We start from the raw sequence: 19,315 nt of genomic DNA on the forward strand, positions 1-19,315 counted from the left end.
TTAGTCGTGTTATTTTAAAGTCAGACCTTCAGTTTCAATTAAGGAAAAACTTGAATTCTTATTTTCAATCTAAAAAATAAAGACTCGTCTTCTGTAATTACTGTCTTTTCTTTATACATTGTATGTGTATGCATGGGTACATGTTAGAGTATAGGTAACACTGAGAGAAAATGTCATAACTAATGGAAGAAGAAATGATTATTAGTGGGAATTCTGCAATCCTGTGTCAGAAACATGCCCCAAAATAGCTTCAGGTTGATGGGGAATACTTAAGCTGCCAGTGGTTTAACTGTTACTGACAGAAATCCCCTAGGGCAAGGCAAGTGATGAGCAGTGTAAGGAGCAGTCAGAACACAGTTCTGGACAAATGCACAAGCCTTTGTCAAACGTGGAAACTGCCCAGATGCATCCATGTATGTCTCCAAGACGGCACCCTGAGCCCCACCAAACTTAATCATCTTGTAGCACAGACATCAACATCTTTGATATATTTACTGACAAAAGAAGGATCCTTGATAAATCTTGACAGTAGGATCATCGTCAAACAGAACTCCTTGGGTTTGGTTGCCTCATTCTTTAACATATTTAAGTCACATCTCTTACTTTGATTTCCAATAGACTCTATTGTCTGTGAAATGAAAATGATTTAGCACTTTCCTTAATGTTGTGAAAAGCACAAAATAAATTTTAGCAGTTATTATTATGGCATTATCCTGACATTTCCTGGTAAACCATACAGTAGAGTTTAAATTTTAATTACATTTAAGGTCTATTTCCCTGAGTTGATAATGATGGTTGTAAATCCCTTGGTTCTCTGCTTCTCCAGAGAACTTCTAAATCATAAAGAGAATTTATCCAATAAATAGTTGAAAAGTATTCTTATATCCTTTTAGATTTATTTTATGGAAAACATTGTAAAGGTGTCAAAACTGCTCGAGACAAACAGTCACCTACTCATTTCAATGAGCATAGAGCTACTAAAATTTGCCTGGAAGCATATGAATGGGATAAAGGAATAAGCACCAAGTTAGGGAAATTCCTAATACTGCAAGTAAATAGGTATCTATCATTAGAACAGTTTCTAAGATGATAGTACAATAATGTAGTAGTTAAGAAGAGAAATTCCCTTTTCCAGTTGAAGAACTATTCCAAAGTATTCTTTAGGTATAGATAGATATAGATATAGATATAGATATAGATATAGATATAGATATAGATATAGATATAGATATATAGATATAGATATAGATATATACCAAAGCAATTGGACAGGAAGGAAGGAAGGAAGGAAGGAAGGAAGGAGAAGAAAGAAAGAAAGAAAGAAAGAAAGAAAGAAAGAAAGAAAGAAAGAAAGAAAGAGAAAGAAAGAAAGAAAGAAAGAAAGAAAGAAAGAAAAGGATCTTTTATTTTTCAGTAATTTTCTGAGTGAAAGAAAAAGTTTCAGATCTCTCTTTTTCTGAGGAAAAAAAAAAGATTCTTTCCATTTTTTTTCCCTCCCAAGAAGAGTACAAGATGAGACAAAAGGAAGAGAAGACATAATTGTCTACCAATTAAGAGAACTGGAATCAAAGTTGGGTTCATACTCTGGTCCCACTGCTTGTTAATTCTGCAAATGGGGCAAACTATTTTCTCTCTTGAAGTCTCAGTTTTCTTGCGGGTTGCATATTGGAATTCAGTAGCACATACTTTATATATGACTAAATTTATCGTGAGGTATAAATGATATTATGCATGTTAAGCAAGTTTGTTGCATATGGCACGTGGAACACTAATAAATATTAGTTCTAACAGTGTGTTGGATAGAGCAGCATTTTCACTATAGCCTCAGAATTTAGGAAACTCTTCACTAAGAGCTGTGGTGAAATAAGCTTAGTAAACAATAGGTTAAAGACATAGGAACAATATATTTACGATAAATCTGGAGATATTTCATTTTTTAAGAGTGTATCATAAACTTTGAGAAGAAAAAAATACTTTAAATCCCTTTTTAATCTAGTGGGACTTGCATGCCACAGAATAAACTTTGAAAATGTCAGACTTTTTATCTGGAGCCATTCAAGTAGACTTCCCAAGTTGAATTTCTCACCCTTTTAGCAGATATTTTAGAGTGCTGTTACTCCAAAACTATAACCTTGATCTTATTTTCCATTAATTCAAAAACCTTTAGCTGCTTTCCATGATTGCAGAAGAAATTCTAATCTTATTAGCATGGCATTCAATGACTTTGATAGTATGTCGTTAACCTTTCTTACCCATCTCTTTTCTAAGGATATCAATATCCCTTAAAAGCACTAGGTGTCCATGGTTTCTCACACTATTTCCTAAACCTATAATGAAACCAAACTATTTCTCCACCTGCCCAATCCTACTCACCTCCCAAGAAAGAACCCACGTGTCCACACCTTTGGAAAGCTTTCCCAGTACCATGTTCTTCTAAGACAGAACCTCTGAACTATTATAACATTTTTTCATAGGTTAAGTACAGCAGTTTGTTTAGGATAATTGTTATTATGTGTTATGTCTAAATCCATTTCTCCTACTTCTTATAAATTCAGAGAGGGAGTGGGATGTGCCTTATTCATTGTTTTATCTTCCAAACCCAACATGACATCTGGCACCTAGTAGGTGCTCAGAAAGATGGGGCTTTGAAAAACTGGAGACATTGGGGTGGGGGGATCAAAGCAAGGACCTTGCTGCTGTGGGTTACAAGAAATATTTCCATATATGGAAGGGAGAAATCTATTATTACTGCTTTACTAAAACACAGGTCTGCCTCAAGGCAGGTGACTACAGGTGTGCTTGCCTGGAGATAGTGAGTACAAGTCAGTCAAATTATGTCAGTTCCTCCTAAATCCAAAGTAGAATTTTTAGTTCCTTGTCAGCAAGAGAATTGGGACAGTCACAGGTTACTGAAATCACCAGGATACTCTTTTTTTTTTTTTTTCACCAAGATACTCTTAATTTATGTCTGTTAGGAAAGCATGTATATAGCCTACATATGGTTATTTCAAAACCAGTTTTCATATTTAACAAGTGCTATGAATTAAAGTACCCACAAATTACAGGGAAAAAATGTACTATTCAATTCAGAGCAAGAAGTAATTTTTCTCATTACAGTAAAAATAAGTCTTGCTTAATAAACCTTGTACAGACACACATACAAAGCATAGTTTTTATGAAAGAGCAACTACATGTTTTTAAGTTGGCTTGGACTTCTGAAGCTTCCACCACAATCAGGAAGACTATAAAGATTATATTTATGTGGAAGAGGATAAACAAATTCTAATAGTTAAATGTAAACATAATGAACACAAAATTGACACGAATGCAAACATACAGCATTTTAAAGACCAAGTAAGTTTTAATACAAAGTTTTTATATATGAATTCAAATTTTTACTCAAAACAGAAGTAGAAACAGATTGTTAGCCATCATATATGGCCAGAGATTTTGGTAAGTGAACATAATCCAGTTAAAGGTGGGGAGGGGTGTGTATGGAAGAAAAACCTGATGCTAGGAATCTTATATTTTTTTCTTGATTCAAATATTCTTCAGTCTGAAAGACAAGTAATCTGAACTACTGATGCTAAGAAAATTTTGTACAGATGAAATTAACTTTTAAATAGATCCTACAACAGTTCCTCCAACATTTAAATCACTTTCTAAAGAAGGGATCCATCTGAGAGCCATCTGTATGGACTTATACATCCTAAAGGCAACTCACTGCCTGAGGTGTGACATTACTACAACTCAAGCAGAAAGCTGTAGTCTTTAGTGACTTCAATGCCAGAGGAAAGAGATCCAGGCTACCAGAAAGAGTAGAAATTAAAGGAGAGAAAAATCAGAGAAGGACAACCCTAAAAAAAAAAAAAAAGAAAGAAAGAAAGAAAGAAAGAAAGGAAGCTCCTCATCTGAGTTTAAACTCCTATCAAATACCTGACTGTTTCCTGTGCTACACACGAATAGGAAACATTCTAGAAAGTCTGGTGGAAAGCAAAAAACAAAAACAAAAACTAGGAAATATAAGCAGATATTTTGGCTACTGCTCACCAGAGGGGACTTAACATTGAAATCCAATTAATTAGAAAAGTTGGATAAGCACATAGGATTAAAAAAAATTAAAACTACAGAAAGATTGGGCATTTTAAAAACAAAGACACAATTTCTTTGATATTAAAGAGAGGAAAAAAAAACTGCACTCTTCACAGTAAACAGAATGATAGGATGGCTATATTATATCAGATATTCAAAGCCAGGAATGTTACAAGAAATAATGAAAGTCATTTCACAAAGATAAAAATATCAATTCATCAGGAAAACAAAAGAATTATAAATATGTACTCACAAATAGCAAGTTTTCTAAATACAAGAAAAAAAAACATGTGGAATTAAAGGCAGAAATAGACAAATCCACAATCTAGTTGGAGATTAACATTTCTCTCTCAATCTCAATAAATGATAAACCAAATAGATAAGAATCAGTAAGAAAATAGAAAACATGAACAACCTTCTGAAGAAGTCTGAGCTAATAGTCATTTATAGACACTTGCACCAAGTGTGGAGAACACATTCTTACCAAGTGCACATGGAAAGTTAATAAAGATGTACCATGCCATGAGTTAAGCATCAATAAGTTTCAAACATTGAAATCTATTATCACAACATTAATTTAGACATCAATAACAGTAAAATGTCTAGAAAATCCTCTCAAAATATGTAAACTAAAATATACTTCTAAATATCATGGATAAATAAGCAAAATCACAACATGTCATGAGAAATTCTTTGGAAGTGAATGAAAATGAAAAACACCCAAATTAGTGAGATACAGTTAAATATTGCTTAGAGTAATATTATGCCTTTATGTTATTATAAAAGAAAAAGTCTTATAATCTATGAACTAAGTTTTCTTCTTAATTATAAGAGAGGAAAACATTAGAATCAAATAAGTAGAAAGAGGAAATAATAAATGTAAGAGATAAATTAATGAAGTCAAAAATGGACAAAAGAGAGAAAATTATAAAAACCAAATACTGACACTTCGAAAATTATAGAAAATAATGGTCTTCTTTTAAGACAACAAAGAGGAAAAAGATAAAATACAACATAACAATCTCTGGAATAAAATAATTTCACTAAAACAGATTCTATAGATATAAAAATAAAAAAGGAATATATTGTAAACAATGGTGTGCTGATAAATTTGATGATCCAAATGAAATGGGGCTGAAAAAAATGACTTAAGATCAAAAAATAAAAATCAATATAAGAAAAACAGAATACCCCAAATACCCTCTAAGTGTTAGACAAGTTGAATTTGTAATGGGGAAAAAAAAAGTTTTCCTACAAAGAAAAATCCTTATAATATGAATAGACTGTGAATTTATCAAATACTTAAATAAGAAAACGCAAACAAAAAAACCGGAAACAACAGCAACAACAGAAACCCAGCAATCTTAAACAAACTCACTTTATGTGGTCATCATATCTGGATACCAATGCCTGACAAAGACACTATATGTAAAGAAAATTAGAGACCAGAATCACTCATATGAACATAGATATAGAAATCCTTAGCAAAATATTATCATGTGGAATCAAGCAATATATAAAAAAGAGAATACATCATTACTAAATGAAGTTATCCCAGAAATGCAAGTTCTGTTTAACATTGAAAAGAAAAATCAGTCCATGTTATCTACTAGATTAACAGAATATCAGAGAAAAAAATTCCACCTAAAATCAAGAAGAAGACAAGAATGTCCCATCTCATGACTTCTGTTCAATATTGAGGCTGTAACCCAAGTAATACAGTAAGAAAAAAATAGAGGGAGAGAGAGAGAAAGAATTTTAAGCAGTCTCCATGCCTAGCATGGAGCTGGATCCAGGGCTGGATCTCACAACCATGAGATCATGACCTAAGCTTAAACCATGAGATCATGCTTAACTGACTGAGCCACCCAGGCTCCCCTCAAATGATAAAACTTTTAGAAGAAAATTAAGATTTTTAGAAAACTAAGTGACTTGGAAAATTAACCAACATTTTCAAGCAACAATTTCTCAGAGAAAACACACAAAAAATACTAAGAATAATAAAAAAGTAAAACCCTGGATTTTATTGTAATTAAAAGGTGCTGCCATAATAAATAATTAAAAATGAGGAATGAAAAAGGCAATTAACATGAAATAAATATTTGTAATACACGTGTCCCTGATAAAGAACGTGTATCTATGATATATAAGAAATTTCTATAAACAATAACAGCAATAGTGACAAAAGCCTCAGTTAAAACAGTGAACAGAAGAGTTAATCAGGTTGTCAACAAAAGAAGGTATATGATATATATTCAAGACAATAACAATGAAAAGAGGGCTCAGCATTATTAGCCATCAGGGAAATATAAATTAAAACACTCACATCTGAATGGCTAAAATTAAAAAGACTGACATCATCAAATCTTGGTAAAGATATGGATTAGGTAATAATTTCATATGCTGCTAGTGGGAGTCTAAAATGGTATAACCACTTTTGAAAACTGTTTGACAGTTTATTCTAAAGTTAGAAATATATTTACCCTATGATTTATTAGGATTTTGCCTAGTAAAAGAAATGGGCAAATATAACCTTGGAGAGACATGAATAAGAATGTTAATAGCCTGGTCCACAAGTGTCTAAACATAAAGGCAATATAAATTCTCTCATTAGGAGACTTGATAAATTAATTGTGTTATATTTATACAGCATTCCTTAAGAAGAAAAATTTCCTACTGGAACATTTAAAAACATGGATGATTTCTAAAATACTATTGTAAGTGACAGAACCAAATACAAATACTGCATATATTATTTCATTTATATAAATGTCAATAAGATTTGATAGAAAGGGTGATCCAATCAGGTTAATAATTGTCTATGAGGGTGGAATTGGCTTAAAGGAGGCACTAGGCCACATTCTGGGGTAATGGAAATACTGTCTTGATTGGGATGGCTGTCACACAGATGAATTTATCAAAATTTACATAATCATAGACTTATGCTCTCTGAATTTCACTGGGTGTAAGTTATATTTCAATTAAAAAATATTCCATTATGATATGGAATGGGTTTTGAGAGTAAATTAAGTTCAACTGCAGAAAAATAAAATTACAGCTATTTGCACACCTCTGTGCAAAATTGTGTAAAAATACACAAACATAGTCAAATTATTGCAACCAGTACATTATCCAAATAAAGTATTCAATTTTAAGTAGAAGAGAGGAAAATTATAGTGATAATTTTTGAAATGTGTGAAAATTAGCATTTTCCATATTTTGATTTTTTCTTGTCACTTAATAGAACATTTGCATTTAAAGTTTTTCCTATGTTCTATCAAATTCTGTTTCTCTCATAAAAATGCTTTAAATATAGAAAGCTGTAAATGAACAGCACTGATTCTTATTTATTTTTACATATTCTTTGCCAGTCTTTGTAACAGTTGATATTTAACATTTAAAATTGAAAAGAAACCATAAAAATTTACTATCTCTCAAAAGCAGGATAAAAATTTAATTTTATTTTGAAAAATAGGAAGCATGTCAGAGCCATATTGTTCATTTACAAATCAAAAACACCACATTCACATTTTCTCCTTGAGGAAAATTAATAAAATTTTTGTTTTTGCTCAAAAATATTAATGAATTAAGATTAGGAATCAGGCTCATTTTTTTCCTCTGGAGTACTGGATGTAACACTGGTATCAAATATTTCATTTTGCAAGGCATGATTTCATATAAATGAATGTAATAATAATGAAAAATGATTATGTGTTAATTTTTAGTTTGAAGAAAATTCAAATTTGACATTGTGGACACTTCTTTTACTGGATATTATAGGACAGGTTTATGTATTTACCTGCCTGGTGGCATTTCACTTTACCCTACAATTCTAAACCCCTACCAGGAATATCTTTGATGCTGATAGATATGTTTCAGATTATATGGAAATGAAAAGAATGAATGTCAAGATTATTAAATATCTTCATTTTCCATTTCAACTCAAGAAAGCACTAGTCAACAAGAGGGAGAAGTATTTCCCATGATCCTATTTCATCTTTCTCTGTATGACTAAGTGATTCGCATTCTACTTTGTCATATTTTATATTAATATCTTGAAAATTGTAAAGGTAATACCAGGTCTCACAAACTGAAAGATCTATAGGGTCATGTAGATGTCATAAGTAAGTGAATCATGGATATAAATAACTGAGAGCTGTGGTGAGGATTGTGACCTGGTTCCCTACACAGCAGGGGCCAGCCAGCTTGGCACAGTATTTCTAGAACCTATTCATTTTCATAAGAGGCAGATATCCACATTTTCATGCAAAATTTTTGATGTTGAAAATAAAGATTAAAAAAATGTTAGATGGTGTGCAAGCTAAAGAGAATGTTCCTTGTAATCCAAAGTTATTTGTGAAATATCAGCTTACAACCTATGAAATAAACTTATATTTCTTAATTTATCTCACAGGTATTATAATGAATGAGATATTTTATCACTTCTTTTTATAATAATAACAACAACAACAACAAAGGACACTGAGGCACCCGAGTTACTAACTAATGTATAGTTAATCACGCGATATACCTAGGTCCTATACTCAAATATTCTGATTTTTTTTAAGATTTTATTTATTTATTCATCACACACACAGAGAGAGAGAGAGAGGCAGAGACACAGGCAGAGAGAGAAGCAGGCTCCATGAAGGGAGCCAGACATGGGACTCAATCCCGGGATTCCAGGATCATGCCCTGGGCTGAAGGCAGGCGCTAAACTGCTGAGCCACCCAGGGATCCCAAATATTCTGATTCTTAATACATTGTTCTTCTCTATAAATCACTGAACTAGGCAGCTAATCTTCCAAAAATGGTAATCAACAGAAAGCAAGTTCAGGTTAGGGAGCAAAGGTATTTCTAGGCAATTTTTTTTCTTTTTTCCTAGCTCTTTGCCTTTGCGTTCCATCTGTCACTAGTCATTTAGTGTCACTACTTTTTTCCCTTATTCACCTGCCCCAGACCCCATGGTTTAGAAACAGAAATGGTGAACAAAATCCTACTAAGAATACAACAGGTATGGTTATTAGGCAAAATTTGAATTTTAAAGTGGAATGCCAAAGAAAGGTAAATACTTAAACCAAATTACATAACATTTATATTTGAGGCATCTATCTACAGAACAGGCAGGAAAGTAGAGTGGACAGAGAGGTATATAGAACCATCTAAATTTATGTATGCTCTACTTCTTTGGTGACTATTATTGATGGAATTCTATTCTGGGATTGAGTGATGTTTGAGTAATTTTGGTAAATAGATTTAAGAGATCTTCTAAAGCTACTCTGTACTTTTTCCTTAACATCCTATAGCTAGAAGAAAAAATAGACAATGGCAGAGAATTTCACATGATGACTCATTTGTGTGTTAATTCTAAAGCATCCTATGCCATAAACTTAACAAATAACATATTAGTAACTTCACCTCTTCCTAGTTATTCTAATTTAGGGGATTTTTAGAACCTTCTGAGAACTACAATATGCCAAGAAAAAGTGTGTTTAGCATATCTCACTGCTAACAGTTGTTACTATAAAGTTGCAAAAGCTATAACTTTTTAAATTACACAAGTTTTCTAGTATAAACATCATAATTCTGCCTTTGCTACCTAGCTGGGAATTTTCATATATGGTTTCAAGAAAACTTCAATGAAATTCAATCGAACTATTAGGAAATAGGTCTATTTGCTTCCTCTTCTTTGTTACTATGTTCCTCTACTTTGTTATTACTATCACTAGATTGTAGGGTCCTTCTTCTAGTACATTTACTGTTGGACTAGTCATATAATACATTTTAGTTGTCCAGTGAAGTACTTCTGTCCTCATTTGGGATATGAGAAACAGACTTATATCATCAAATAATCTCTCTTTTCAAAGCTTTTAACAAAAGATATCACAATATTTCAAATATGTTTTGAGATAATTGGTGAAACCTCATATTACCAAGTCTAGGATATTCTCAATAGGATTTATTCCCTATATAGATGCAATCCAAAATAAATGTGACTGTTGTCACATTTCTCAAGGGATTGTTTAGAAATAAGAATGGAGAAATCTCAACACCATGCCTGAGCCACACATGTACTTGCCATGTGTATACATACACACACACATATATATACATGTATGTGTATATATATGCATGTATATATAATATATGACATTATATAAAATACATATTATATATACTTATATTTAAAATGTGTATAATATATAATGTTCTTATTTTTGCTTCAGCAAAGATAATAAATATTACCAAGTTTGGGAAGAATATGGGGAATAACAGTTCATTTTTGATCTCTGAAAATAATGTTACATGTCAATATCTGTGTTTTCAGCAATTTAATCACTTACAAAAGCCATAATTGCTGCATTAATTATGCTCCAAAGTTGAAATTTTTAGCTTGATGAAAATATACAGCCATCAAGGAAATGTGTTCTTTTCTTCTACCAAGAAAATTGATAGTAAAAAAGCTTTCTAACCAACAGAAATGTGACTCGGGCCAACAGTAACCTCAGAAGCTATCATTTGTCTATCAAACGACAACAAATACATGTATATGTTCGACACAGAGAGGAAATAATGCTCTTCTGTAGCTTTGAAGTTCTCAATCTTAGCAGGGTTTTGGTGTATCAAAATAGAAACAAATTAGGAAAGTCATATCCTCTAAAAAAAACACAAAATATCTCTTGAGGTTCAAATTCACTATTTATTAGATGCTCAACTAAAATAGTTGATTGAGATAGAGTGTATATTTCAGATTATGCCTATACCCTTAACATTTTCTTGCAATATTATTAGTTTTTGCGTAATATGGGCTAATTTATTATATTCATTAAGCAAATAAGGTTTTTTAATACAATGTTAAATAGCATTTCAGATAGGTACCTGATAAATATTCTCTCTACCTTTCCAGAGATAGCTACAAATTATGTATGCACGAGTGAATGATTCATCATGTTCCTTCTGTTTGATTTCTATTTTTTAAAATTATTTATTTATTCATGAGAGACACAGAGAGAGGCAGAGGCAGAAAGACAGGCAGAGGGAGAAGTGGGCCCTATCCAGGGAGCCTGATGTGGGACTCGATTCCTGGACTCCAGGATCACTCCCTGAGCCGAAAGCAGGCACTAAACCGCTGAACCACCCAGGTGTCCCTTTAAGTTCTATTTTTAATTCAAATGTTAAAAGTCAACTTTTGTCAAGAATGTTTTTCATAACGTTTAATGCAACTCAGCAATAACTGAAATATTATGAGTCAATTAGAACACTTACTGAGTCCTTACACTCTGTGTGGCACTTTGTTAGGTATTAAGAAACATAGACATAAAAATTTTGTCTCTTCCCTTAAAGTAGTTTTCAATCTAGCTAGACAAAAAGCAACAGACAGTAGAGGAGAAAATGTAACATAAGACCAACAGCTGAATTTGAATGATGCCAGAAATTTACAGCATTGGATTTGTCAATTACCAAAACAAATTGATGGGCTACATTACTACTCACTCTTATAACATTTATTTGTTTTTGTACTCTAGTGTTTGGCGCTAGTTATAGTCTTTCTGGGGGAAAAATATTTGAAGGCATTTGTTTGAACAATAGATTAACTTGCCATTTGGAGAATGAAGGCAAGTGAATTGTCTTAATTTTTTTCATGGATTATTGATTAAATGGAGTGGGAGGGAGAGGCTTTTATTTTTCACATGATACTGTTGAAATAGTACAGAAATACTATTTCATGAGTGATTTAATTGGATTTCCTTTCTAAGGATAATTTATAAAAATTATGAAGCATTAAAATTCCAGAAAAGTCTGTTAGTCTTAATCACAATTAAATTTGCCAAGCACAGGAAAAATGGGGTTGGGGGGAGCTTGTAAAACATAACTAGACAATCAACAAAAATAAGAGAATTTACTTAAGGTATTGCACTTTTTAAAGGGCTATGTTAAATTCCTAAATGTAAATAAATACTACTAATAAAACGTCTAAGAAAGACCCTCTAGCCAAACTGAACTACCAGAAGATACAGGCATGTGGACAGTGTTCAATACTCCTTGCTTCATTCAGTTTTGTATGTATACTTTGCATTTCAGCTACTGTTACATGGTGGTAAAAATCAATAATTTACCTGAAAAATTTTTTATGAACTAGTGTGATTTCTATATAGAGACGACAGCATTCCTTCAGTGAAATAAGCCAGAAAGAGAAGGAAGAAAGAAAGAAAAAGAAAGATAAAGAAAGAAAGAAAGAAAGAAAGAAAGAAAGAAAGAAAGAAAGAGAGAAAAGAAAGAAAGAATCAATCAATCAGCTACAGAGGGTAAAAAATACTGCATGGTATCTCTTATATGTGTAATCTACAAAAATATATAAATAAATAATTAAATAAATAGTAATAGACACAGAGAAAAAGAACATAGTTAATAGAATGGTAGTTACTCAGGGCTTGGAGATGGGGAAAATAGAGAGAAATTGGTAAAGGTTACAAACTTTCAGCTATAAGATAAATAAGGTCTGAAGATCTAATGTGAAACATGGTGATTTTGGCTGACAATACCAAATTGTATTAATTGAAATTTGCTAAGAGATTGAAACTTAGGTGTTCACACACATACAAAATGATAAATATGTGAGGCAGTGTATGTGTTAATTAACTTGGTGGTGGGAATCCTTTCACAAAGATATGTATATCAAATCATCATGCTAAACACTTTAAATATATTACAATTTATTTGTCAATTACACCTCAATTAAGCTGAAAAAAAATGACAGCATTCCTCTATTTACCAATCATTAGCTATTTTACATTACAAAAACATATTATAGAAGAATAAATTTCAAATACATTAATAAATATATATATATATTATGTTTGGATATCAAAGGGATATATTTCCTTTTTTAAAAAAAAAGATTTTATTTATTTATTTATTATTTATTTTTTTTTTTGATTTTATTTATTTATTCATGAGAGACACAGAGAGATAGGCAGAGAGATAGGCAGAGGGAGAAGCAGGCTCCATGCTGGAAGCCCTACGTGGGACTCAGTCCCAGGACTCCGGGATCATGCCCTGAGTCAAAGGCATATGCTCAACTGCTGAGTCACCCAGGCGTCCCTGGATTTTTTTCCTTTTTAAATAAACACTAGAATATTGATATCCACAAAAATTGTTTAATAGTTTTTCCACATACTACTGGAGAATAAAATAGTAAAATATTCAAGACATACCTAGTAAGTGTTAATATTGAGAGGCATAAAATGAAACTACTAGATTCCTGATCATAATATTACCTTTCTGGCTTCATTGCTTATGCTTATGATATCTTCTTTTCCTTTGCTACGCTGACAATTTCTTAACATATAAGAATCTCCTTCTTAAGAAGAATTTCCTCTTTATGAGGAATCTCTTCTCTGAAGCTTATTTGACTATTCATAGGAAGATTATTCATGTCTTTGACCAATCACTATACTTTGCCCAGATCTTTTTAGGTAGGTGTTTAAATAAGAACAGGCACGATAAATCAAATCCATTCTTTTGGTCACCAAAATTAATGCTTGCATGATGTATAGTAAGTGGTAAATAAGCATGTGTTGAATAAACAAGGAAGTACTTAACTCTGCCTAGGAGATGTTGAGATGGATTAAAATAAAAAGTGAATAATTATTCTGTTATTTCCAGAATGAATTCAGGAATTGAGGAACAGGGAAGTAATTATTATAGGTAGTGGGGATGCTTAACCAAAAGCCACAATGAGATTAATTATGGGCATATCAGTTTCAGTAAATTTATTTATTTATTTATTTATTTATTTATTTATTTATTGTTACAGTAATTTAAATTTCAGGAACCAAAATGGAAACAATGCAAGCTACAATTACAACCGCTACAATCACAAAGAGTTTTGTCATCTGCATAATTCTGTGGTGGAATTTTTGGCTTGCTACTATAAGTTCAAGAGTGAACTTATTTCAATGCTACATTTGTTGTAAAACTTCTTTGAGACAAACAGACTTACTTTAATAAGTCAAATAATCATGCTGAGCACACTTCTGTTACTTTCCACTAAGAAGTTTGAATAAGGTATATAGGAGTAGAGATTTTTACTGGTGGTATAGTTGTTTTAAAAATGGGAAATCATTTTATAAACATTAATCCATTGCATTTATACAACCAAACATACCATCCATTTATTTCATTCCCATAACATATAAAATTTAAGAGAACATTAATTAGCTGACTGCCTTACAAATGATAGTCATTTCAGCATAATCTCTATAATTAATTTTTTATGGAAAAAGTGAAAACCATGGGTCAGTTCACTGTTTTGAACTGTCCTCCTTTAACGGTAATAAGAAAAACTGGGGATGCCTGTAATTACACAACATACAAGAGCACAAAGAATACAATATTTTGTCTGCTTGGGATGCCCCTATATCCCTATTTACCAAGACTCTCTTAGTCACCTTTCTAGATGTACTTAGATATTATCAGTTCCATGGTACCTTTTTAAGATCCACTGAAGTACAGTTAAAAAAATACCACTTCTTGTGTCTTTAATAGTCTATACATATTGTACTAAAAACTACTTGTCTTAGCAACTGTTAATTTGCATACTGTATTAAGCTATTAACTTCTAAAATGATGATTTCCTCATCCTTACATTTTGAGTACTTCACAGAGCCCCTGAAACAGTGTAGCAGCTCAATGTATTTTAAGTACATTGAGTGAGTGAGTGAATGGAATCAATATTTTGAAAGCAAATAATGAAAAACACAGAAAATCAAGTTGAGGCCAGAATACAAATTAAATTTAGGTCTTAGAAATAAAAAAAGTATATAAGTATTACATGCATGTATTTTGCATGTACTCAAATACTTTGATGGCAGAAGTAGGATACTTCGCAGAAAGAAAAGTTCTGCAACAGAGAGTAGAGCCAACACTTTCAAAAAGTACAAGGAAAAAAAAAAAGAAAACAAAAAAAAAACAAAAAGTACAAGGGAAATTGCCCAAAGGTGTTCTGAGAAAAAAAAAAAATGGGAGCAAAGTGTGCACAAGAGCTTCAAACCAGCCTGTCCTAAGCTCTTCAAGTAATGGCATTGGGGAGAGACCTGTACTTTTAAAGAACTAGGACCATCTATTGTCCCTATTTCAATCTCTTCCTGGAAAGATGAAGAGTCAGAGGCCAGGGAATTTTAAGAGATGGAGAAAGCCAAGCAGGGAATCCCAGTTAGGAAGGCGATAACCAGAGCTGGGTTCTCATCACAAAGTACCAAAAAAACCCAAAACAAAACCCAAAACAAACAAAAACCTTTTGAAATGTTGGAGAGGATGCGGAGAAAAGGGAACCCTCTTACACTGTTGGTGGGAATGTGAACTGGTGCAGCCACTCTGGAAAACTGTGTGGAGGTTCCTCAAAGAGTTAAAAATAGACCTGCCCTACGACCCAGCAATTGCACTGTTGGGGATTTACCCCAAAGATTCAGATGCAACGAAACGTCGGGACACCTGCACCCCGATGTTTCTATCAGCAATGGCCACAATAGCCAAACTGTGGAAGGAGCCTCGGTGTCCATCGAAAGATGAATGGATAAAGAAGATGTGGTTTATGTATACAATGGAATATTACTCAGCAATTAGAAACGACAAATACCCACCATTTGCTTCAACGTGGATGGAACTGGAGGGTATTATGCTGAGTGAAATAAGTCAATCGGAGAAGGACAAGCAGTGTATGTTCTCATTCATTTGGGGAATATAAATAATAGTGAAAGGGAATATAAAGGAAGGGAGAAGAAATGTTGGGAAATATCAGGAAGGGAGACAGAACATAAAGACTCCTAACTCGGGGAAACGAACTAGGGGTGGTGGAAGGGGGGAGGAGGGCTGGTGTTGGAGGGGAATGGGTGACGGGCACTGAGGTGGACACTTGACGGGATGAGCACTGGGTGTTTTTCTGTATGTTGGTAAATTGAACACCAATAAAAATTAATTAAAAAAAAAAAAGAAAGAAACCATTTTATACAACTTTGTTTTTATTGGAATTTTTGTTTTGGGTCCAAGTACTCTGCAACTCAAAGTGACAATGACTGCTGTGGACAGAGTTAGCAACAGAACTCAGATTTATCATATTTCCAGTCTACTATTCTAATTTAGTGTAGTAATAAGAGTATTAGCTTTGAAGTGATATTAACCTGTGTTAAATTCCTGTCATCACAAACACTGTGATGGAGCCATGGACAATTATTGTCTAAACATCAATCTTTGAATCTGTACAATGGGATTAAGAGTGTCTAGTTCATACTGTTGTTCTGAAGTGTGAGATATTGTAGGACAAGTGAATAATGAGCACCCCAGCAGGTAAGATGATGACATGACTCATAAGCTCTAAAGATACGACATCAGGCACTGGAGGCTCTCTACACATGGTCAAAGATTTATCGGCATGGACATCACTGTCTATAACAGTCTAAGAGTAGAAGTAATACATGATCCAGCAATCCCATTTCTACATATATATCCAAAGGAAATGAAACAATTTTCTTGAAGAGGTATCTGTACTCTCACGTTCACTGCAGAATTATTCACAATAGCTAAGGTATGGAAGCAGTATAACTGTCTGCCAACAGATGAATGGATCAAGAAAATCTAGCATTAAAAAAATGATAATTATGTGACATGATAGAGGTATAGGTAAAAATAAGGTGGTAATCATATGGCAATACATAAACATATTAATCAACACTTTGTACATCTTAAATTTATACAATATTATATGTCATATCTTAGAAGAAAAGGAAAAAAGGAAAGAAAAAGAAAATATTATTCAGCCTTAAAAAGGAAAGAAATCCTTTCATCTGCAACAATATAGATGAACCTGGAGGGAATATGCTAACTGACATAAGCTAGACACTGAAAGATAAATTCTGCAGGGTATCACTAACACATGGATCAAAAAAAAACAGATTAAAACATAGAAACAGAGAGTATAAAAATGGTTGCCAGGGAGAAAAAAAAGAACAATTGATAAAAGGGTTTTTTGTTTTGTTTTGTTTTTTAAAGAACATTGGGAATCTATTAGTGGTTACACTCTCAGATCCCGATGGCAAATATACATCATGTTGATATTAAGTTAATAAAGAAGTCAACAGTTACATTTTGAACTGAGAAGTAATAATAAAAAAGTTTTTGGCAGGCTATGTTTTCTTTTGATTATATATATGTGGGCTGTGAGCAAAGAGTGCAGTCACATCGTTTTATTCACAATATTCAAAAGTATCACATTTTTAATGTGCAAATCCTTTCAATCTGATCTCACTCTATTTCAGCCCTCTTCCTGTTTCATTTTTTTTCCCCAACAAGAACTCCAAACTGGTAATAATTACTGATACAGAAGGTTTCTGAAATCACTAACCAAAATTTCCTACCATGATAACTTTAGCTTTCACTTTTTTTCCAGCTACCAATGCCACTAGGTGGACACTTTCAAAGAATATTCTATTACAGGAGAATTCTTCATGACTCTTTGACTCTTGCACGCTTGCCCCTATCAAGTTTGTGACCACTCTCACTTCAACCTTAATCTCCTACAAAGCCTCAATAATCTTCATAAAACATAGTTTCAAAAAGAGATCTCCTCTGGGCCCAGGCTGGCCTTTCCAGGCAGCACTTGGTCAGAAGAGAACTTATTTGAGCAAATTTGTAAAAGCCTCCATTCTCCAGGCCAACAGAGCTCCGGAAGAAAATGCAATGTGGACTGGACCAAAGCTCCCACTTGCTTCTACAATCAAACACAGCAGTCCATATCTTTTCAGTATTAGTCTGGGATCCAAAACCTTTGGAGCGAGATGTGTTTCAGGAAACAGAATTTTTAGATTTTAGAAAGGTAATTAGGTGTATATTTTTATATATTTTATAATACTCTGGCAGGGTTAAGAGTAGCATCTCATGATCAAGCACATTAATATTTCTTCAGCATATATGTGAATAGTCACATAATAAAAGAAAAATAAAAACTACAAATAGTCTCATGTAAGATACGACCAGATTTGCCTCTAAACGTGAGTTCAGGCTGGGCTAAAAACTGACGTTCTTGTAATTTATGTTTAGGTAAAAGTCAACCCAACCTGAACTCATATTTGTTGGCAAACCTGGCCTGATCTGACATGAGGATATTTATAGTTATTCATTAATTTCTAAGCTTCTTGAGAAGATTTGCAATTTATTCACTTTTGTATGTCCTATATCACCTTTTAATGAACTTTCAAACAGTAGCTATCAATACATTTGTTGAAATGAATACACATATGTATAAACACATATATCAAGAAAATATTTTAAAAACAAGAGAAGGAAGACAACTAAATGATTATCATGGACTAGCAAATAAGTCAAATCATTTTTATTTATTTTCTTCCCTTTGCTGCCATACCCTTAGGAAGTACATGGATAGCTTAGAAAACGAAATCTGCATTTGCTACTTTTTCCCAGAAGAAATTCACACACTAGGAACAGAAAGCAAGTGCTTATTTGTCTTGCTCCATTATCCTAATGAATAAGATAAGACTTTCAGGGATTTGTAACTGAATCACAGACATTGAAGTGTTATACTTAGTTTTTAAAAAAATGTTTGTTGCATATAAATAAGAGCAAAGAATGATAATTTCAGGAAAATTGAAGTAAACCTAGTTAACCTAGACTTAATTTACATATGTTGGTATTTAACCTTTATGGCATAAAATGTGTGCTATATAAGAAACGGATAACATTGCACTAGAATTGTTGTTTCATGTGTTGAAGGAGGGTTATATCCTGTTTTAACCTATGAATTACATAAATCTACACATCTTTCTTTCTGAAGAGATGGCAAAATGCCCCTTCTTTTTAGTGCTTGAGAATGAACCATTATGATAAAGAAGTGTGGCTATTTTCATGAGTAGAAACTTGCATGGTGATAAAATCAAAAGCCCTTTGTATCTAGGTAACAGAAAATCTTTACATGCTTATTATTATTCATCTCTATGATGCATAAATAGAGATATGTAGCCATTTACCCCAACCTCTATACCCTCTTCACAATAGAGGGTTCTCTTATTCAAAACAAATTTTGAATTTAGGGAAAATTCATAATAAAAACAAATTTATATATATATATATATATATATATATATATATATACACATAGTCCTATGCTAAAATTATTTGAAAGAGCAAATTAAGATAATATCAACCATTAATT

At 32.6% G+C, this 19,315-nt stretch overlaps 1 protein-coding gene across 1 annotated transcript in view; it reads right to left on the reverse strand.

Annotated features, from left to right (window-relative positions):
• Positions 1 to 19,315, reverse strand: part of TENM2 (teneurin transmembrane protein 2) — a 3,534,961-nt gene that overhangs the window by 1,972,697 nt on the left and 1,542,949 nt on the right. The gene's annotated exons all lie outside the window — the stretch shown is intronic.

The sequence above is a fragment of the Vulpes vulpes genome, chromosome 4 (assembly GCF_048418805.1).
Source record: "Vulpes vulpes isolate BD-2025 chromosome 4, VulVul3, whole genome shotgun sequence".
Taxonomy (NCBI): domain Eukaryota; kingdom Metazoa; phylum Chordata; class Mammalia; order Carnivora; family Canidae; genus Vulpes; species Vulpes vulpes.